This window comes from Octopus bimaculoides, chromosome 2 (genome assembly GCF_046866305.1).
Source record: "Octopus bimaculoides isolate indiv1 chromosome 2, ASM4686630v1, whole genome shotgun sequence".
NCBI classification, from domain to species: Eukaryota; Metazoa; Mollusca; class Cephalopoda; order Octopoda; family Octopodidae; genus Octopus; species Octopus bimaculoides.
In genome coordinates, this window is record NC_142929.1 from 73,226,373 (window position 1) to 73,250,685 (window position 24,313).

The following is a 24,313-nucleotide window of genomic DNA, read 5'->3' on the forward strand; positions in this document are numbered from 1 at the left end:
GCAACATCAACATGGGTGCTTTTTATGTGGCATCGACACCTGAAAGGAAAAGCCTGTATGTGTAGAAGACAGTGATTTTACTTAGCATGATGTGTCTTATCAAGTGCAGCAAGTTGCCATATCTCCTGGTCCCTTGTCATTTTTCAGTGAGGCCCAACATGTGAAGATCCTTTCTCACTATTTTGTCCCATGTCTTCCTAGGTCTACCCTGTCCTTAGGTACACTCCACAATAAGAGCATGGCACATCTTTATACAGCTGTCATCCATACACATAACACGACCAAACTAGTGTAGTCTTCTCTCTTGTGCACAACATCTGATATCTCTTACACCCAGTTTTCCTCTTAAATCATTTACACTCTGTCATGTGTGCACACAGACATTACCCATCCAGAGGAGCACACTAGCTTCATGTCTTTCAAGCCTTTGCAAGTCCTCTGTAGTCAAAGCCCATGTTTCACTGCAATGTAACATAGCTGTACATACACAAGCATCATACATTCTGCCTTTCACTCAGAAGGAGAGGCCCTTAGTTACCAAGAAAGGTAAAAGCTCTCTAAACTTTGCCCAGCCTGTTCTTATTCTAGCAACTACACTTTCTCCTCTACTGCTAACTTGGTCTCTTAGGTAACAGATGCTACCTACTACTTCTATTGATCTCCTCAAGCATATGAGGGAATATGTTGTCCATGCAATTTTAGTACTTATTGTACCAGCACATTTGCCAGACACAATGGCTATATTTTCCATCTTTGCTAATCCACTGCCTAGGCTAAGTACATTTTTCATTGACCTTGTAACGATGAAAGAAAGTTGACCTTAGTGGGGTGAGAACTCAAAGCACAGAGTCACAACAAATGCTAGAAGGCATTCTATCTGATGTTCTAAAGGCTAATTACCTCCTTTCAGTTCACTTAATTAGCCTTTTCTGTCATTATCAAACAGTATTGCAGAGACTGCAAGTTAACCAACTCTGCTGTGCTTGGGCTGTTTCCTGAAGCAAGTACTAAGTCCCAGGTACACTTACCACTTCTCCACTCATGGAAATGTCATAAATGAATGATAAGTATCCATGGAGCCACAAGGGATGCAAGATATTGGTTAAGTATAATTGTATATAGCTGTAAATACAAACTATGAGGAGATGTAACTCCTTATTGTTTTAAAACAATAGTGTTGAATATCTGAAAGTGTGTGTTATTAACTTGCAAAGAAAGCTCTCTTCAAATCTTTCCATAGGCAAAAATCTATAATGGGCCAACATGAAAACTAGTATAAGTAAACTTTAGTACACAACGATCATTACTCTGTCATAATGGTTGATAAAAAGATAATATAGACAAATATGAAGTGTGTCCTTTTGTATGATTTTATCCCTTGAGATTCTGCAAGCAATTCTCATTCCATTTGACCTTTTGCAACAAGACATGAAATGAGATGTACAAACAGTTATGCATGTGCAGAGTTTAAAAAAAAAAAATATGTACAATGGTCCATACAGACATTTTATCACCATTATTTTTATCTTTTCCCTGTTCTACTCTGATCACCCCTGTCCTCTCTTCTAAAATATGTGTAACTGTGTGGTTCTTATACAGTGAGAAACCTGTTCTGCTCTGGCTGGCTCTTTCCCTCATAATTCAACCCCTCATCTCCTAGCATAAAGCTGCCTTTCTTGAAGTTGGCAGTGTTGCAAGCTGCATGGTGGCATGGGAAAAAAAAGCACTCGTATATGCTGTGAAGTGGTTGGAATTAGGAAGGGCATTTAGCCCGCTAACCCATGCTAGTATGGAATAGAACATTAAATGATGATATTTTCTTTTAAACTTTTGAATAAGTAACGCATGCGCGCGCGTGCATGCCCCCTCCATGAATACCCCCTTCAGTCATGAATGACCATGGGATTACACCTAGAAAGTTCCCCTCCAAAGCCCAAGCCCGGGAAAGGTTGTTTATGGAAGACCAGCAGTCACCCATGCATACCAGACTCCCCTCTCCATTCCACCAATGTCATCCAAGAGAAAGGCAAAGGCTGATACAATTTGGCACCAGTGATGTCACAACTCATTTCTACAGCTAAGTGAACTGTTTTGCTTAAGGACACAACACACAGCCCTGTCCAGGAATCAAACACACAACCTCATGATTGTGAGCCTGATGCTCTAACCACTGAGCCATCCATCCATCCATACATCCATAAATAATTAACCAATGAACTATATTTAACACAAAGGGCTAAAGTTCCAGACTAATAAATATATGTATTGAACTTACTAAACAGTTTGCTCAGTGCATTAGCATCAGACTTTAGGCACTTGAGTCACTGAAGCTTCTTGGTTAATAAAAATGTAAAAACTCTGTCTTATATACTGAATTAGTGTATCTCTCCCATTTGTAAAATTCACACACACAAACAAACAGATGTCTCAATAATATATTTATTTAACTGATGCAAGCATAGAAAACAGGGATGTAGAATGAACAAATAATACACATACACACCATTTATTTACAAACCTGGTTTAAATATCTTTTCTCACTCCATTTATTATTATCATTATTATAATTATGAAGAAGGCGAACTGGCAGAATCGTCAGCATGTCAGGCGAAATGCTTAGAGGTATTTCACCCATCGCTATGTTTTGAGTTCAAATTCTGCCAAGGTCAATTTTGCCTTTCATCCTTTCGGGGTTGATAAATTTTAAGTACCAGTGAAACACTGCGGTTGATGTAGTCGACTATTTCCCTCCCCCAATTTTCAGGCCTTGTGCCAATAGTAAAAAGGATTATTATTATTCTTGGGTTAATACCAGTTACTTCTACTGCTGTTGATAGTACACAGGTCACAAGAAAAAAAAAATACATATTACTTTAATCATTGTACAAGTATATATTTTATTCAACGTTCCTTTGTGCAACTCTGTTCAATCAATTCCAGCTTGACCAAGCTTATACATGTTAGCAGATTTACTGTTGGCTGTTCTTATGTATCAGAACTACTGTTTTGATAGGAGTGCGAAGGATGAATTTGGTAGTTGCAGCTGATGATGTGCAAAAACACAGAAATGCATGCGTCCCACAATCTCATGACATCATTCATAGCCCAATGTGCTTTTACACATTATCTACGAGGAGAAAATTCTCCCAAGACTATTTTCATAGTGAAAAGTTTTTCCACGTTAAATATCATTGTACATGAATATAAAAAAAAATTATGACTAAAATAATTAAGGCTCTTCACTCCAAAAACAACAACAGCCAATTAAAATTAAGAAATATTTATATAAGTAATGTCTACTTCATCTTGTTTGATGATCTTAATCACCTCATACATAAGCAGAACTATAGTATAGAAGTATGTAATAAAATATTTTCATAGGCAATGACACGAAAGGCAACCAATCTTGTATATAATGTGATTCTGTCTGAACTGAAACAAAAACACTACTGTATAATGTTTTGGTTTGCATCTATTTTTTTTCTTTCAGATTAGCAGTTTTGGGACAGATTTTTTTAACCCTCTTGATACGAACCTGTACAAGACAGTTTCTGGTTCTATGATACAAACTTCCTGTTTCAAAGTGATTTAAATTAAAACCCTCCCTCCAAATTTCATGTGAATTTATGTTCCAAATACCAGCTTAATAATAACAACAGTTATTTTACTAAATTCTTCAATATTTTCAAAATTAATTGAAACAAAGACTGTATCAACAGAAATATGGTAACAAAAGGTTTAAAGTGATCTAAATTAAAACCCTCCATCTGAATTTCATGTGAATTTATGTTCCAAATACCAGCTTAATAATAACAACAGTTGTTTTATTAAATTCTTCAATGTTTTTGAAATTAATTGAAACAAAGGCAGTGTACATCAATATGGTAACAAAAGGGTTAATGACTTCTCTCATTAGAAGATTGCAAACAAACAACACTGAATGAATGGCAACCTTGATTTATAAACAGCACATACATACCAAGACACACATATATACACATGTATCATGGGCCACTTCCAGTTTCTGTGTATCAACTTTTCAATTTCACTCACATGGTATTGATTGACCTATGGCTATTGTAGAAGACATCAGTGGGAATGAACCCAGAATCATGTGGTTCCAATGCAAACTTTGTAACCATGAAACCATGTCTGTGCCTAAAACACACGCAGTGTCATAACTTTACAGGAACTCATACAAATGTTTGTATGTATATGTATATACCATTACCATTTAACATCATTTTTCCATGCTAGCATGGGTTGGTTGGTATGTGTATGTGTGCCCCCATATGATGTTAAAGCAGAGGTTCACAGTTTATGATACTAGAATACTGACTGAAAGGGTAAGAGTACAAATGACATTATAGGTACCAGTATTGTGACTATGAGAGCAAGACATGAATTAGTATAGCGTGATCGTTGCCAGAGCAGCTGTCTGGCTTCCGTGCCGGTGGCACATAAATAGCACCATTTGAGCGTGATCGTTACCAATGTCGCCTTCCTGGCACATGAAAAGACATTCGAGCGAGATTGTTGTTAGTGCCGATGGACTGGCTCCTGTGCAGGTGACACGTAAAATACACCATTTTGAGCGTGGCCGTTGCCAGTACACCCAGACTGGCCTTTGTGTCGGTGGCATGTAAAAGCACCCACTACACTCTCAGAGTGGTTGGTGTTAGGAAGGGCATCCAGCTGTAGAAACTCTGCCAAATCAGATTGGAGCCTGGTGTAGCCACCTGATCCACCAGTCCTCAGTCAAATCGTCCAACCCATGCTAGCATGGAAAGCGGACATTAAACGATGATGATGATGACACTTTAGAGCTTTTCAAGTCCCTCATTCCTGCTTCACATTTGACAGAGATGTCAGTCAAAACCATTAAAAAATTTGTACCAATAATAAGTGCAGATCAGACTGTACATCCAATCTACAATACACACACACACATTATTTTAAGCATATCAGCCCAAAGGCTAAGAAAATAAAAAAAGAGGTCCAGTGTAATCAAAAATAAGTATCTACAGGAAATATAAAGAATTCTCATTCCAAGCTAAAAGTATATTTATAGATATGTTTTAAGAAAGAAAAGAAAAAAAACACCAAGAACAAAACAAAGAACTCAATTTCCTTTTCCTCTCCTCATTGATGCCACAGTCAGTCTTGCCTTTATTTTTATGCACCAAGAAGTCATATTCTGTGCAGAAGATGCTGTCTACTTGGTTTACTAACCTTAATTTTTACAGTGTGATACTTAATCTTTAAGTTAGGGGATCTACAGAGGCATAGATATTTACTACTACTGCTGCTGCTGCTAGCAACAGCAGCTGCACTGCTTCTACCACCACCACATAGAGTCTGTCTTCCATATTAGCATGGGTTGGGTGGTCTGACAGAATGTGAAAAGCCAGTGGCTCTGCACTGAGCTCCAGTATCAGTTTTGACAATTTCTATGGCCGGATGCCCTTGCTGATACCAACCACTTTATACAGAGTATACTGGGTATTTTGTTGTTGTTGTTATGGCACTGGCACTAGTAAGGTTGTCAACTCACAAATTCTTAATATTTACGAAGTCTGAATATGGATTCCCAGTTTCATTTGTAATGCGACAATTAAAATTCTTTTTTTTTTTTGTTACAGTGACAAAAATTAGTTATGATAAATATTGTGTTGATTAGTTTAGTTTCATCAGATATACACCTTTCCCTGCATCCATTCAACTATATAAGCAGAAGAAATGTTGGAACCAGATATTACTCCAACTCACTTGAGGGTACTCTCCCTTTTCTGTTGTCTTACTTGGTGACAAAGAAGCATCCACTACATCAATGTTTCCCAGCCTATTTTCCCCTAGTTCCAACTATAACTTTCCAGAAAAATGTATGCCTCACTGGTGGTTGGAAAAAAAACAACTTCATTTTTAATGTATTTTATCACAATTATTTATACAAAAGAATCTACTGGTAACTCTATTAAGTACATTATTGACTAAGAAAAGAAAAAAGCAAATAACTTTAAAGAGAATCGTGTGCCTGGTGACTACAGTACCACACCCTACCACAATTTCCCCAGGCCCCACTAGTGGAGCATATGCTCCATGTTGGGAATCACTGAACTACATGCTGTAAAGTGGTTGATATTATAAAAGGCATCCAGCTGTAGAAATGATGCCAAAGCAGACAGTGGAGCATGATGCAGCCCTGCATTTTGTCAGATCCCATCAAACCATCCAGCCTGTGTTAGCAAGGAAAAATGGATGATTAAATGATGATGATGAAGGTTTGAAAAAAAAATTGTTTCACTCATAAGTTCAGGCATAGCTGTGTGGGTCCCTTTACAGTCACATGGTTTCAGATTCAGTCTCGCTGTGCAGCACCTGGGCCAAGTGTCTATTACTAATGCAAAGTAAATTATATAACATTATGCAAATCTGCGTTGTTACATAGCCACTCACTAAAGCGTAGATTTACATTAAGTTATGTAACTTACTTTGCTTTGGTAATAAATAACCATGCTATTGAAATATGTGTAGTGGTGTTTTGAGCTATCCATTCTTTTTTTTTTTTGTTTACTAAATGATACACTGAGTAATATGTACCAATTTTATACCATTGATACATACATACTCAGACCAGTAAACAACTGTTTAACTTTTGTAAGGACTGCCATACTGACCAGATGAAGGATCTGAAACTTTTTTCTGGACTAATCTGTTAGCCAAAAGATACATGGGAGGTGCTTCCAAGTTAATTTGCCAAGATTTATTTGATCCCCATTGTATTATTTTAGCAATAAGAGATAGATGGTTTATAAGCCATTAAGCCCACCAAGTGAATAAAAGCTTTTATCTTCTATAATGCAGTTAGAGCTTATCAACAGCTGGAAACCCATTAGTCTCAATGATAACCATGGCAAAATTTGAGCTTTTACAGAGAGTTAATGAAACAGAATTGCAGAGCCTCCTGCTGATGCTATGACCATTGAGAAAGTTGATAATTATTTATAGCAAGGTGGATTATATGTGAATTTTAGTGAGGTTTGCCAAGGACATAAAGCTGTATCAGATAGAGGATATAATAAACTAGTAATCCTTTGGCTAGCAGCCATTCAACTTAGCAGCTAGTCATTAATCCTTCTGCAGGTAGAATGTTGGTTGCCAGTGGTACACAGGCAAAGCAATGACTTGGTTGTTTTTGCCATTGGTCAATGCCAGGTATTCTCTTATTGGCCGAGCATTAATGTCAAAAATTAACATGTTGAAGCATGGAAAGGTTAAAAGACATTTTGGTACAGTCATTTTGACACTGCCTTTTCCGAGTTACTGGCTTATTTGACATCTGATGTTTCCATATCTTATCCCTGGCCATGTCTTTCTATCCCTCCTCCCCTCATTCTGTTTACATATATGTAAATGCTTCTCTTTACGTGTAAGACCCATAACCCTGCAGCAGAAGTGTTAAGACTGATCCTTTTGGTGGTATAAAGCACTCATGGCAGTGTCACATAAAAGTGCCTGCGCGATGCCAGGTAAAAGTGCCCATGTGGCACCATGTAAAAGTGCCCATGTGGCACCATGTAAAAGTGCCTGTGCAGTGCCATGTACAAGCACCCAGCACCCTCTGTAAAGTAGTTGGCATTAAGAAGGGCCACAGAAACCATGCCAAATCAAACTGGAGCTTGGTGCTGCACACTGCTTTCCCAGCTTGCCTGCTCAGGTCATGCCGTCCAACCCATGCCAATATGGACAACGGATGTTAAATGATGATGATGATGTTCAATCAATAAATTGTAATCTCTCTCCCGCTTTTCATGTGAATGCGTGTTTGCTTCCAGAATCAGGGGGAAAAAAAGGCTGAAAGTCCAGTTAGTCATGCCAAGCTGCACTTATCGTCTCATTGTCACTAGAGGGTCCCACTGCATGCTTTCTTGCAAAATTCCCATGATTTGCATACCATTATGACATATATTTAGAATGGTATATTTATAGATCTAAATGTTCAAAAGTAACATAGTAGCCCCTAATGCTTCATGTCAGTGTGTTCACGAAAGGCTCATTCTATTTTTTAATACAAAACTTTATCCCATCTAACTGCTGTTTCTGCTTTCAATGTCCGACAGCACTGCCAAAGAAAATTCTGAGAATAATATTTGTTACATTCTATATGTTCCAAATCGGATGTGCTATAGAATATGACGAATATTATTCTTAGAATTTTCTTTGGCAGTGCTGTTGGACATTAGAGGCAGAAACGGCTGTTAGATGGGCTAAAGGTTTGTATTAAAAAATAAAAATCGATGGTAGTCAATTTGTTGTTGATCAAGAATTACTCCATTTCCTGCTTAATTTAAATTTGTTTCCTGATAAACTCTTGTTTATTTTTGATATTGCTTGTACCCTACGAGCATAATATGCTTGCATATGTATGCCCAGGGGTAACATAGGTAATTTATACTGGTAGTAAAACAGATATTCTTATCCCTTAGCTGGTTATTCAAACCTCTAACTCTACTAACCTATATATAAGAAAAGGAAATGGAGAAATCGACAGATAGACATCAATTTATTAATACAAATCCAAATATCGAATAATTAAATTAAATTAAAGATGTAATTGGATACAGTGAATTGAACATTTTGTCAGGGTTAGAAATTGACCAAAAAAAGGAATCACATCCCAATAGATCGAGTGATCATTGTCGGAATCAACATTAAATTCAGATGCATGCGTGAGTGTAAATTAATGTTCTTAAAAAAAAAACAAAAAAAACGTTACTTGCGTATATGCTATTTTGTTTTATTATTTTTCTAATTTTATTTGTGTGCATGTTAATATATTTGAAAAGTAAAAGAACCCTAAGATTGGATAAACAATAACTTCAATACAGTTAATGATAAGCAAAACAATTTATTCTTAAATTTTCGTTATTACTTGTGAGAATATGAATGCTAGTATAGCTTTTTAGCTACTTAAGAATTTTTCTAAGTCACTTAGTCATAACTGCCAGTTTTAATAATTAATCACTAATTTTTAATTTATATTATTTAAACTATAGTTATTGTTTACTGTTAAGAACACTAATATACACATGAACACACATCTGAATTTACTGTTGAATCTGACACTAATCACTCGATCCATTGAAATGGGATTCCTTTTTTTCAGTCAATTTCTAACCCTGATGAAATGTTCAATTCAGTGTATTCAAATTACATCTTAATTACATCTTTAATTCAATTTAATTATTTGATATTTGAATTCATTGAATATGGAAACAATTGTAGGTTATAAGAAATTGATGTCTATCTGTCGTTTTCTCCATTTTCTTTTCTTATATATAAATGACAATATACCCATCTGCATCAATGAGAAACTAATATCTTTTTAATATTTCACTGATACATTGGATAAAACAGGGGAACTTGGATGCTAACATCCCTCTAAGAGGTATTTATATCCTTGCAATAATTAATATATATATATATATATATATATATATATATATATATATATATATATAAATAAATAAATAAATAAACATAATTAAGGGATCAGCAAATATTTGCTTCACCATATACCGAAGTTCAGAAATAGCAGCTAAAAAAGCTGAGACTCCAACAGATAGCATTACTTGTAACTCACAAAGGCAAAAACAAGAAGAAAAAAACAATATATATATATATATATATATATATATATATATATATATATATATATATATATATATATATATATATATATATATGTATATATGTATACATGTCTCTTAAAGGATAGAGCTCAAAATCAATGCATTGAAGATACTTTATTGCAGCAACAATTATAATAACAGAAACAACCACAATAAGCCAAACCTATGCACATTTCAATAGGGTATCCCGGAAAAATAAACCACATCATAAGATGTCTCGTAAAATATTGTAACAAATTACAACATATTACAAATTTCTGGATACTCCATCTCATCAGGGTCGCATTATTGCCATCACCAATACTATTATTAGCAATAATACACATCTCTACTTTGATGACGCCCCACAATTTCTGCAGTAGAGAAGCATAATATGCCCCATTAATTGTGGTGCCCTTTGCCAGAAAATCTATCATCACTACTCTGCACCGGTCACAAAAGACTGTGAGCATCACCTTGCCTGCTGAGGATTGGACACGAAACTTCTTTGGAGGGGGTGAGTTATCATGCTTCCATTGCTTCGAGTGGACTTTAGTCTCAGGTTCATAGTGATGGACCCATGTTTCATCCTGTGTGATAAGTCTGCCAAAAAAGTCCTCCTCGTTTCCTTGCACATTGCCTAAAGAACCTGGGAGCAATTGATTCTTTCTTGCTTCTGAAAAGGTGTGAGCATCCAGGGAATCCATTGTGCAAATAACTTTCACATGTGCGGATGGTTGTGAACGATTTTTTCCATGGACTCTACACTTATCTCCACTTCTTAGGCTAGTTGCTGATGATCTTCCAAAATGGTAGCTTCCACTTTATGAATGGTGTCGTCCAGGAATGGGAGCAGTTTCCACTGATGTCTGACCACATTTGATATGGTGATGCCAGTGCTTGACTACATCGTATGATGGTGCATCATCACTATAAACTTTCATTTCATTGAAAGTCTCTTTTGGTGTATGACCTTTCAACTGCCTCCATTATAACACCATAGTCCACTTCAGTAGCTGTAAGAGACAAATGAATACTAGTGGAAAGCTCCAATTTACAATGTGATATGTATGATTATACCTGTTTGAGTTCTATTTCCTGCAATAACCGGAAGTGGGTCAGGGGAAATCTTTACAGAACACCCGATAGATCGCTGACCACTACATTTATATTTTTTTTCTCCTTGCTTCTCTCCTTATTTCTTTCTGTGTTCCTTTCAGTTGAAGAGCGTAGGCTCGAAACGTCAAAAACTTTCTCTATTCCCGAGTGTTAAACAAATACATCCATTTGTTGTTTACACCACCTATCTTCGTCTGTTGTTGTTTTCGTAAATTCTCCCATATATATATATATATATATATATATATATATATATATATATTTGTGTGTGTGTTTGTGTTTGTCCCCCACCACTGCTTAACAACAGATGGTGGTGTGTTTGTGTCCCTGTAAGTTGGCAGTTTGGCAAAAGAGATGAATAGAATAAGTACCAGGCTTAAAAAATAAGTACTGGGGTTGATTCATTCAACTACAAATTCAAGGTCATGCCCCAGCATGGCCACAGTCTAATAACTGAAACAAGTAAAAGATAAAAGATAGGGAAATATTACCTTACTTGGAAAGAAGTGGGTTAGTGACAAGAAGGGCATCTGGCCCTAGAAAATTTGCCTTGATGAATTGTTCGAGCCATGTCACCATGGAAGAGTGGATGTTAAGAGGATGATGATGATGACTTGTTTAAAGATTTCGTCTTTTTTTATAGTTTCCTGTACATTATTCACCCACATCTCAAGGATTTAAAAAGAAAGGGAAGATTACCTGCCCGCAAAACGGTTAATTCATTATCTTTTATTTTTTTACTCGTTTCAGTCATTAGGCTGCAGCCATGCTGGGGTACCATCTTGGAGAAATTTTAGTTGAACGAATCAATCTCAGAACTTATTTTTAAAGTCTGGCACTTATTCTATCAGTTTCTTTTGCCAAACTGCTAAGTTACAAGAACATAAACACACCAGCACTGGTTGTCAAGTGGTGGTGGTGGGGACAAAGAAAGACACACATACGAAAGTGGATTTGGTATAAGGAAACTGAAAGAAACCTATAGTGTGTATATATATATATATATATATATATATATATATATATACTATGGGCTTCTTTCAGTTTCCATTTGGCATAAGGGAACTGAAAGAAGCTTATGGTGTATATATATACATATATATATACTATGGGCTTCTTTCAGTTTCCTTATACCAAATCCACTCACAAGGCTTTGGCCAGCTTGAGGCTAAAGTAGAAGACAGCTTATCAGTTTTTTTTCCCTCTTGAGCCCTAAGTCTGGTTATTCAATTTCTATAGTGTATAATAGACTGACACAACATTCTACACTGAACAGGATGCTGCCTCATTGCAGGGTTCTAAGCCAGCAATTTTGAGGAGAAAGGACAAGTTGATTACATTTATCCCAGTACTTGACTGGTACCCTTCTGACCCTAAATGGATGAAAGGCAAAGTTGATCTGTGGGATTTGAACTTGGAATGTAAAGAGTGGCTGTGTGGTAAGTAGCTTGCTTACCAACCACATGGTTCCGGGTTCAGTCCCACTGCGTGGCACCTTGGGCAAGTGTCTTCTACTATAGCCTTGGGCCGACCAAAGCCTTGTGAGTGGATTTGGTAGACGGAAACTGAAAGAAGCCTGTCGTATATATGTATATATGTGTATGTGTGTGTATATGTTTGCGTGTCTGTGTTTGTCCCCCCAACATCGCTTGACAACCGATGCTGGTGTGTTTACGTCCCCGTAACTTAGCGGTTCAGCAAAAGAGACCGATAGAATAAGTACTAGGCTTTCAAAGAATAAGTCCTGGGGTCGATTTGCTCGAATAAAGGTGGTGCTCCAGCATGGCCACAGTCAAAATTACTGAAACAAGTAAAAGAGTAAAAGAGTATCTGGAAAAAAAACGCTGCTAAGCATTTTCTCTGATGTGTTAACAATTCTGCTAGCTCAGTTCCTTTAATGCATTATAATGGAGAGAGGCTTATAAAATACAAAACCAAGAAGGAGATTAGTGAATCACTATACTTACCACAGTGAAGATGAAAATCCAGAGCTGATCCAAGCATACGATAGATTGTTAACTACATTTGTAAGGGAGTGTCTTTTAGGAGTCCGATACCATGCGCCCCATTCATTTTTATTTGGAATCATTCCTGGCAACAAACAAAATACATAAATATAAACACAAAATATTAAAAAAATATTATAAAAAAAAAAATAGATGCTACACCTCATAGCATTCATTTACATGAATGCATTCTTCAGATACGACGCCAATAGAAATAATAATTATGTAGATGAAATAAATTAAAATGAAACAAATAAATGAATAAGTAAAATCCTCGTGCACCCTGTCACCACCATCTTTATCTCCCTTTCAGTTTACCTCTACCCATCCTTGCATAATGCAGGGTAGCCATGTATCTCCTTTATAGCATGACATCTGCACTTGTCCCTCTAACATACTTTATTTAGCCTGGCATAAAACCACGTCGTTCAAATACATTCCCCACTCAGTCAAGGGTTTTTTTTCCTTCCACTTTATTTTGTCTTGCAAGTTACTTGGTAACCCCATTAATGCCAATGTCATGAAGAAAAAAAAAAAAAAGCACCCAGTACACACTGTAAAGTGTTTGGTGTGAAGAAGAAGAGCATCCAGCATTTCAAAGCTGACATGGGACCTGATGCAGCTCTGAAGCTTGTCGGACACTGTCAAACTGCTCAACCCATGTGAACATGGAAAGCAGACACTAGATGATAACGATAATGATGGTGAATGAGAGCAGATATTTCAAAGATCAACAACAATAAATAAATAAATAAAATAAAAAATAAATATCTGACAGCAAACTGGCTCAACTTATTGTCCAAACATTACTTCATAAAACAGAGGACAAGATAAACCTTATTTTTGGTAAAAGATGCTTTTGACTCTTGAGAAAATAACAAAACACATTAAGAAAATAGACTACAAAATCATAAACTTTAGTTTTATGTTTCTTTATAGCTACCAAGGCAGTAACTACAAAAAGGGATTACTAAGCAGATTTAATCCAATTCAGGCTATCTTACTACTGACACAAAATTTACTAAGTAGTAGTACAAGGCATTACAGAGCTACCAATGAGAAATTTCATTTCTTCTGTTAAGTGATAGAAAAAGAATAAACTAAGATACAAAATCTAGAGATAAGTGGTTTATTTTAAGCACAAGCTAAAAATAAAAACAAGCTCTCAATAAATAATATACATCATTTTAGTTTCCCGTCATTAAAGTTCATCTTTCAACTATATATACACACACACACATATACACACATATATATATATACACACACACACACACATATATATATATATATACACACACACACACACACACATATATATACATATATATAGATATAATAATTTTTCCAGAGGATGTAGCAACCGTTACCAATATAGCATAAGAACTTACCTTAGGAGATCATTAACTATATTTTCACTAAAATAATGTGAAATTTTTCTATGATAATTATAATGTTTGGCACACCAGGCCAGGTGCATGTCCTGTGGAATTAACAGTCATCAATCTTCAGCACAGGTGTAATGGTGAAATAAACATCAGAGATGCTTTTCCCACACAGAAGCTACAGGAGTCACTCAAGAGCTTTTCCAAGCTCTTCTAAATCTATTGTGATGCTGGAAACCCTTCTGTATTGTCAGCAGGTATCTCAGGATCACAAGCATTTTGCCACTTAACCTATAAACCTTATCTGAGTGGGGCACAGCAAGGACTGAGCTAGTCTTCACCTACAAAAGGGTTTCACTTGTGGTCTCTTATCAACCATAGCCATTTTGAGCTAGTTTCAGCTGCTGTTCCTGTTTCCTTGATGGCTTTCTTCAGTTGTCAGTGCACTGGCTTAGATAGAAAGCCGTGGCAGCTAAATTCAATGGGGAATGAGGCCACATTCTGCACAAGGGCCTCATTGACTAAGTGCTGATATTTCAATTTTTTTACCAGGTAGCAAATATTGAGTTTGTCTTCCCAGGGTACTGCAAGTTTGACCACAATGATTGTTTTTAGCATTTCTGTAGAGCAGGAACATGTCATGTTGGAGTAATGTTACCACTATCTCCTCTGAGAAGACAGATCTGCCCCTCAGGTTTACTTGCATCTCCCAGCCTGAGGCTAAATGTAAAATAGAAAATGGTGTCCCCTTCCATTTGCCTTTACTTTGCGAGCCTTGTCACCTTTCTTTAGGAATATGACACCCTTTGGTTGATATTAAGCCTTCACTCTTTGCAGATCAGTCCACTTGACAATTTCGGATCTTTTTTAAAACGGGGGCCACATTTTTCATTAATGTTTTATGTAGTGTTTTTTGTATGGAAAGACTTTCAAACTTCGTATACTTATTTATTTTGCGTTATAGAACAGAAAAATATTTTTGTATTCGAATTTATTTCATGTAAAAATTGTCTTATTTCGATAATTTCAACCAATCACTGACGTCCATTCAGCCGATATACTTTAAGTGCCGACTACATAAACAAATGATTCTTCGTTTTATTTGCTTTTTTCATTTTAAATTTGCTTTAACCCTAACCCTAACTCTAGGGTTAGGGTTAGGGTTAGGGTTAGGGTTAGGGTTAGGGTTAATTGTTTCAGAATCGTTTGTTTATGTAGTCGGCACTTAATGTATATCGGCTGAATGGACGTCAGTGATTGGTTGAAATTACAGAAATACGATAACTTTAACATGGAATAATTTATCGATTTCTTTTTTTTTTAAGAAGACTAAGAGAAAAAGATGTTTTATATGACACATTCTACCAGTGTTCCAAGTTTCAAAGTGTTTCGTTAATGAAAAATGTGGCCCCCGTTTTAAAAAAGATCCACAATTTCTGCAAGAACCTTGTCATGACTCCCCTTGTATTGGCCTTTCCCTCCCAAAATGTGATTCAGAGTGCAAAGAGTTGTTCCACACTGCTTGTAAGATGAGTCTTTTTCTTTACTCCATATTTTTAAGGTTGTTTGGAAGGGATATGAACAATTTCTTAAAGCAATTATAATAAATCTAACTAAACAGTTCTTTTTCTATACACCGTAATACCAAACAAACATTATGTGTAATTCATGTGACATACTGTTTTTCTGGAATTTCATAATTCACAAACAAAAAGTGGAGAGCACATTATGTACAAATGCATGTTATATATGGATAAATACATTATTTTATTGACCTTGGAAAGATGAAAAGCAAAATCAATCTTAGGCAGGATTTAAAATTCAAACATAAATGGGCCCAACTGTTTTTATTTAGTGCACTGTGACTCTGCCATTTATTGCTCTGAAGAAATCTGTAACCAAATGTCAGAAGAATACTCATGGCAGAAAAAAAGGTGACCAAAATACTTGACAAATAATTATGATAAACCTAAGAATGCTGGTTAACCCTTTGACATTCAGATTATTCTGTTAATGTAATAATGCTTAGTTATTCATATTGCTTTGAATTAATCATGACTTATCTTGTAGCTTCAAGATTTTGACAATGTAGAAGTTTATGTTTAGAATAACACTGTAGGGTAAGTGTGAAGGGCCAGATCTGGCTACTTTGAACTTAAAGCAAGTAGAATATCTTGGCTGGATATGGATGGATTAAATGAAATGATATAAGATTTAGTGAGATATACCAAACAGTAGACTGGGCTAATCCATATCACTATGAATTAAAACAGTTGAAGAAATGATAGCGACAACATTATATCCAGGCCTTTCTTTCTCCAAATGCATTCTTTGGACTCACCTACAGCTTCCCCCTGTTCCTCTCTTACCATCCTATCTTCACTATCTCCAGATCTGGGATGCTTTTGCAGCATTCATACTATTCTTCCTCTTCTCCCTACCTGTTATCTCTTTCTTCCTCATTGCCCTCATTGAACTCACCCTCTGCCTTATTTTCCCCACACTGCCTCCTCAACACCTCTCATTTTTTCACTTTGTTCGCCTCCTCTGATCTGTTCCCATGACCACCACAACTCTCTTTCCTTTAATGATTGTCTCAAGATTTCTCTCCACCCTAGTCCCACGCTCCTTCCTGTTCCATTTCCTCCATACCTTCCATCCACATTCACCTTAACAATGAACAATAATTTCAGAACATCTCAAACACACCTGATCACCTTTTCATACTGTCCCCAACTTTTTTTCAATAACCCCTGATTCTAATCCCTTCTTGTTCCCTGCCCCATGGTCCCTGTATCAAGTTAACATTTTATAATCATTCTCTGATTATTAGTTTATGTCTTCCTGAAGAGGTAGGCCCAGGAAGACCTGGGCTGAGGTGGTGAGGCAAGACCTTCGTACATTGGGCCTCACCGAGGCGATGACTACGGACCGAGACCTTTGGAAATGGGCTGTGCGTGAGAAGACCCGGCAAGCCAAGTAAGATCGTTGCCAGTGCCCCTGGACTGGTTCTTGTGCGGGTGGCACATGAGATGCACCATTTTGAGCGTGGCCGTTGCCAGTACCGCCTGACTGGCTCCTGTAGGATTTTCGAGCGAGATCGTTGCCAGTGCCCCTGGACTGGCTTGTGCGGGTGGCACATAAAAGACACCATTTCGAGCGTGGCCGTTTTTGTGCGGGTGACACGTAAAAGCACCCACTACACTCTCTGAGTGGTTGGCGTTAGGAAGGGCATCCAGCTGTAGAAACTCTGCCAAATCAGACTGGAGCCTGGTGTTGCCATCCGGTTTCACCAGTCCTCAGTCAAATCGTCCAACCCATGCTAGCATGGAAAGCGGACGTTAAACGATGATGATGATGATGATGATGTTAGTATGTTAAATCCTAATTCTAAAATGATTACTGTAGAATTAATATTCATAATATCAGCTCATTTGTAGGATGTTCTAAGTCAATTTAAAACTGAATGAGAATTGTTATTTGGTATTATCTGGATTTAAGAGTTTCAGGTCTCTCTCTCTATATATATATGGGCGTGTGTGTGTGTACATATAACTTCAAGTCTGAGCTTGTGAATGTAACTTATTACTGTTGGACATTCTTCTGAATGTCCAACAGTACTCCTCTAATGTGAGTTTCACTTAAGCTTTTGTAATCGAAGCTGAAGTATTTTACTCACTCAAGTAAAAGACAGGCAACTCAGCACTACCCCTTCATCCATATATTCAATGTTTGTTAGGGTGTTTTCTGGGAGCATTTTAAATCCTGGAAGTGTTTGGCAATAATAATAATAATAATAATAATAATAAAGTAACAACAACAATGGTCCATTCTACTACAAGCACAAGGCCTAAAGTTTTGTAGAAAGGGGCTAGTTGATTACGTCAACCCCAGTATGCAACTGGTACTTTATTTTATCAACCCCCGATAGGATGAAAGGCAAAGTTGCCATGTGAGGATTTGAACTTAACATGTGAAGAGCCAAAAGAAATGTTACTAAGCATTATGTCCAAATTACTACTACTACTAATAATAATAATAATAATAATCCTTTTTATTAAAGGCACAAGGCCTGACATTTTGGGGGAGGGGACTAGCTGATTACAACGACCACCAATGTTTCACTGGTATTTAATTTATCAGCCCCGAGAGGATGAAAGGCAAAGTCAACCTTGGCGGCATTTGAACTCAGACTCTAGCGATGGGTGAAATACTGCTATGCATTTTGCCTGCATGCTAACGATTCTGCCTTAATAATAATAATAATAATAATAATAATAATTGTTTCTTCTATAGGCATACAAGTTTGAAATTTTGAGGTGATGGGGTAGGCAGTTGATTACATCAAGTCTGAAAGGATGAAAGGTAAGGTTGATCCTGGTGGAATTCAAACTTAGAGCGTAAAGATGGACAAACTGCCATTAAGCATTTTGCCGAGCATGCTAATGATTCTACCAGCTCACTACCTACATAAGAAGAAGAAGAAGAAGAAGAAGAAGAAGAAGAAGAAGAAGAAGAAGAAGAAGAAGAAGAAGAAGAAGAAGAATAAGAAGAAGAAGAAGGAGGAGGAGGAGGAGGAAGAGGAGGAAGAGGAGGTAGCTATGTTGATATCACTCAAGCAGTTGAAAACTAATGGTGAGAAAAAGTAAAATTAGTAGAGTTTATTTATGAACTCAGGAGCAACACCAAATAACTGAAACAAGATACATTTTTCCATTTCAATTTTAATACTAAGCCTCCAAAACACTGAGTTACCTGAGGGGTTAAAGTACTTTAGCTCTGATTACAAAATTTAAGTAACACTCACATTAGAGGAGTACTGTTGCACATCCAGAAGAAGGTCATTAGACTGATTGGCAAAGTTCCACTTATTAATAAGTTACATTCACAAGCTCAGACTAGCAAGTCATATATACACACACACACACACACAAATATATATATATATATATATATATATATATATATATATATATATATATACACACACACAGACACATTTTTTTTTATATAGCTACAACAATTGACTCTGTTCCTCTCAACTAGGAAATATGTTTATCACTGCCACCCAAGTTCATCAATCTCTTTCTTCTCTTGTCATTCCAATAGTGTCTTATGGACCGAAATACCACACGAAATATTTTGCCCAAATATGCCTCCCAAGACTGCTTGCAGGCTTCTGAAATTCTTTCCCCTACCAGTTCTTCTCACAGATGTTGACCTCCAACAAGAGAAAACCTTGTACTCCCCTCCCCTCCACTGACTAAAATAACAGAAAAGTAAAGTTGTCTCTCTTTGACACCAACTTATAAATATTGGTTTCTGCTGGCTGGGTAGAGAAATTTTGCTTGTACAAAGGAATGGACATAAGAAATTCATGTCCAGAGCAAGAAATTTTCTCCATGACAAAACACAGAGAATTGCTTTCTTACAGGTTTAAACATATCTCAAGCATATTTAAATGGGTAACAAAAGTTTGTATTTATACACATCACTGCTTAGCGCTTTCACCCTGCATTTTATTTATGGTGAGCTGACAACTAATGCACTGTATAAATGACGAGAATATAATATGAGGGACCTGTTTCCCATTTGTCAGTTCATAGTATCTACCTTTCTGGTCAGTAGTGCCGAAGAGGAGATAACCACTCCAAAATGCATGCATCCACCAGTCTGGTTTGAGAACGCTGCAAATGACTTGATGTGTTTACACCTGTCTGTTTATAGCAAGAAATTCTCTTCATGCCAAAATACAGTGAAGGACTTTCTTGTGGGTTCAAATATACCTCAAGTATATATATGAACTGGTAAGAAGTCTGTATTTAAACAAAGTTACAGGCTCAACTTTGTGGTAAGAAGCTTGCTTCCTAACCACATGGTTCTGGTTTTAGTCTCACTGCATGGCACCTTGAGCCTTAGGCTGACCAAAGCCTTGTGAGTGATCTTGGGAGACAGAAACTGAAAGAAGCCTGTAGTATATATATATTTATATGTGTATATCAATGTGCGTGTGACTTTGTGTTTGTGTTTGTCCCTCCATCACTGCTTGTTTGTGTGTTTTCCTCTCTGCAACTTAGCAGTTCAGCAAAAGAGTCTGATAGAATAAGTACTAAGGCAGTGTTCCAACATGGGTGCAGTCAAATGACTGAAACAAGTAAAAGAATAAAAGAATACTTGTGTTTCTGGAGACAGAATTTACCCTTTTGACACCAACCTGCCAAACATTGCCCTTGATTCTATGATACATATATCCTGTTTTAAAATGATCAAAATTAAAACTCTCCATTAATATTTCATTTTAACTTATGCTACAGACACCAGCTTAATAATGACAATTATTTTATAAAAGTCATCATTTCCAAAATTAATGGAAACAAAGACAGTATATTTCAACAGAAATATGGTTCCAAAAGGGTTAAAGTGATCTAGATTAAAACTGTAATTAATCTCATGCTAATTTACATTCCAAACATCAGCTAAATAATGACAAAGTTAATTTGCTAAATTCTTTATTATTTTCAAAATAAACTGAAACAGATACAATGTATTTCAACAGAAATATGATTTTTAAAAAATGGTTAAGCAGTAAAAGAATGATCTAGAATTAATTGTTCAAAATCCAGTGAACTACTTCCTGTCAGACAAGAAACAATAACTAATCCACACCAACTATTTTTGAAATATTGCCTCTACACAATACTAATGGCACATTGAACACCAAAAACCTTGTCATAACACACGGCAATGATGGTCAAGGATTTCACAATTAATGGACATTCCATTTGTGACTGTTTAGTCTTATGCAGGGAAAACAGGGTAAAGACTAGGGCCTATATCATCTGTGTTCATTTTCTAGGACAGCAGGATGGGATTTGAAGGAATTTTGCTGCTATTTCTAGCATGCCAAAAGGCCATACAGACGTCGGGCTTCCTTCCATTCTTGGTTCATTGTTGGGGTGCTCAGTGCTGGTCATGGATGAAATAGGTGGGTAGTTGCTGGTAGTAGTAAGAGGGGGGGGGCGAGTAGGAGGTTAAATACAACAAAGGAACAGAGGAAATTAAATGCATAGCATTAACTGGAAGGGGTGTGTGTGTGTGTGTGTGTGTGTATGTGTATGTAAAACAGTTGTAGTGTGAGAGAGTAGAGAGAATGGCAGAATGAATGGAAAATGAAAGAGTAGAGATGAAAGTTTAAAGAAAGTCCATGAGGTAATTTCAAGACAATGGTAGGATGGGGGGGTGAGAGAGAGAGATGTGAATATGGCATGTGAAAGGGGAAAGAGGCAGGGTTGAGAGACAATTAGAGAGGGAGTGACAGGAGATGGTAGAATAGGGGAGAGGAGGAAGAGGAGGAGTGCAATATAAAGGCAGAGAGAAGGAAGAGCAAGATAGTGGGAGAAAGTGGTGGTGAGGGAAGGAGGACTGAGAGAGAGAGAGGGAACCAAAGAAAAGTATTGGTGGGGAGGGGAATGTAAAGGGAGCCCTCTCTCTCTCTCTCTCTCTCTCTATATATATATATATATATATGTATGTATGTAGAAGAAATGGGAGACTAGATTAAAACTCACTCACACATCCACACATATAAGACATTTTCTGTAGAGCTGCCAAGAGGTGTACACAGTTAGAAACATGTCTGAACATAGAGGTCTGACCTAATTTTGAGACACTTACTTCCAGGCTCCAAATTCAGTACCCACCCTCCTCCTCCTCCTTCCACTTCCTGTCTTATTTTATCATCCACAATAGTAATAGACTATATTAAAATGAGCGTATGCATGTACGTAGGTACATATGTGTATATTTGTGTGTGTGTGTTGAGTGAAATATGGTTGCAAAACACATTCTTGGTTGATGATGATTTGGTAGAAAGTCTAAGACTTATAATGGTTTCACATTTTGGTACAAAGCCAGCAAAGCAAAGCTGACCTCGGCAAAGTTTGAACTCAGAACACAGCTAAGCATTTTTGCCCTATGTGCTAACAATACTGTCAAGTCATTGCCTAATGATGATAAGCATAATAACAATAATAAAAATAATTTTTTTCTAATACAGGCACAAGGCCTGAAATTTTAGAGGAAGGAGTAGTTGATTACATCAACCCCAATACCTGACAAGTACTTTATTTTATCAACCCCGAAAGGATGAAAGGAACGTCAACCTCAAGAAGCATTGGAAGCCAGAATGTAAAATCAGAAGAAATGCTGCTAAGCATTTTGTTTGGAATGCTATTGACTGTACCAGCTCATAACAACAACATTAATAACCCTTTCTACTATAGGCACAAGGCCTGAAATTTTAGAGGAAGGAGTAGTTGATTACATCAACCCCAATACCTGACAAGTACTTTATTTTATCAACCCCGAAAGGATGAAAGGAACGTCAACCTCAAGAAGCATTGGAAGCCAGAATGTAAAATCAGAAGAAATGCTGCTAAGCATTTTGTTTGGAATGCTATTGACTGTACCAGCTCATAACAACAACATTAATAACCCTTTCTACTATAGGCACAAGGCCTGAAATTTTAGAGGAAGGAGTAGTTGATTACATCAACCCCAATACCTGACAAGTACTTTATTTTATCAACCCCGAAAGGATGAAAGGAACGTCAACCTCAAGAAGCATTGGAAGCCAGAATGTAAAATCAGAAGAAATGCTGCTAAGCATTTTGTTTGGAATGCTATTGACTGTACCAGCTCATAACAACAACAACAACAACAATAATAACCCTTTCTACTATAGGCACAAGGCCTGAGATTTGGGGAATGGGGATAGTTGATTACATCGACACAGTACTCAACTGGTACTTATTTTACTGATCCTGAAAGGATGAAAGACAAAGTTGACCTTGACAGCATTTGAACTCAGAACATAGCGATAGGCGAAATACCACTAAGCATTTCATCCAGCATGCTAACGATTCTGCCAGCTTGCCACCTTAATAATATTAATAATAATAATAATAATCCTTTCTACTATAGGCACAAGGCCTGAAATTTTGGGGGAAGGCTTTAGTTGATTACACGGACCCCAGTGTTAAACAGGTACTTGTTTTATTGATCCCAAAAGGATGACAGGCAAAGCTGACCTTGGCGGAATATGAACTCAGAATGCTTAGCGAAATATCGCTAAGCATTTTGCTTGATGTGCTAAACAATTCTGCCAGTTCACTGCCCTGAAGGAGCAGATGGACAAGACTGTGCTGGTGGTTGCAAGTTTTACATTGAGAGTTCCAATATAATAATAATGCAGTACCAGGTAGTGGCTCTCATGGCTTCTGATCATAATTGGTTGGAAGTGTTAACATGTACATTGTTTTGTCTTGGTATAAAAGATGGGCTACAGCAAATATTCTGCTTAATACCACAGATTTGCTTGTCAGTTGTTTGACCTTAACTAGTTGAGCATGGCCCTTGGTGGCTGACGATATGTGCATCTCTGATCATGAGCAGAAGTAGTGGGGGAGCATCATAGCTATGTGTTGAGAGGAATTCTTTGGGGTTTGAATAATTCACCTTTGGAAACATGGGTGTTTTGCTCAACATCCTTAAACAAACCTTATTCAGGGACCTTTTGAGCAGAATGGGCTACTTCACCTGAAGAAAATTCTGAGCCCCACTTGTCAGGTCATGCGCTGTTTATCTTGATATGAGATCACCATGTCGCGTACATATGGTTGTGATGCATGTGCCTGGTGTACCCTTATCAGACGGGTAGTCATGATGGGTATAAAGGGCTTCATATATTTTAATCCAGTGTCACTTTGATGGCATGCACTGCTCTCTCACTCAATAATAATAATAATAATAATAATAATAGAGAAATGAAATGTACTTGTGTAAAGGTATTGCATTTGCAATGTGAGTGAAGTAGGCACAATTGAGAATTGAAATTGAGTTAAATATTTTTAACATGGGAACTTTTTAAAAATGATTTAATTAAGGGTAAAGGACCATACATGCTTCGAGACTGGTGGGTTTGATGTTTAATTTGAAAGTAGTCAGGTAAAATTCTGTAGGGAAATCATAGTGAGAATCATCCATTTACTGCCACGAAAAACCAGATTTAACCATAGTCTTAGGTATTCACTGGTAAATGATAGTTCTGAGGATGAAATATTGTAAAATAATA

At 36.9% G+C, this 24,313-nt stretch overlaps 1 protein-coding gene across 18 annotated transcripts in view; it reads right to left on the reverse strand.

Annotated features, from left to right (window-relative positions):
- The window catches only part of LOC106872104 (uncharacterized), a 361,913-nt gene that overhangs the window by 20,189 nt on the left and 317,411 nt on the right, over positions 1-24,313 (reverse strand). For 15 of the 18 annotated variants that reach the window (XM_089347005.1, XM_089347013.1, XM_089347015.1 and 12 more), the window contains one exon: positions 12,758-12,881. The gene's annotated coding sequence lies outside the window, so the exon portion shown is untranslated. Of the gene's footprint in view, positions 1-12,757; positions 12,953-24,313 lie in introns of all 18 variants that reach the window. The other 3 variants (XM_089347010.1, XM_089347011.1, XM_089347019.1) reach the window with 1 other exon arrangement.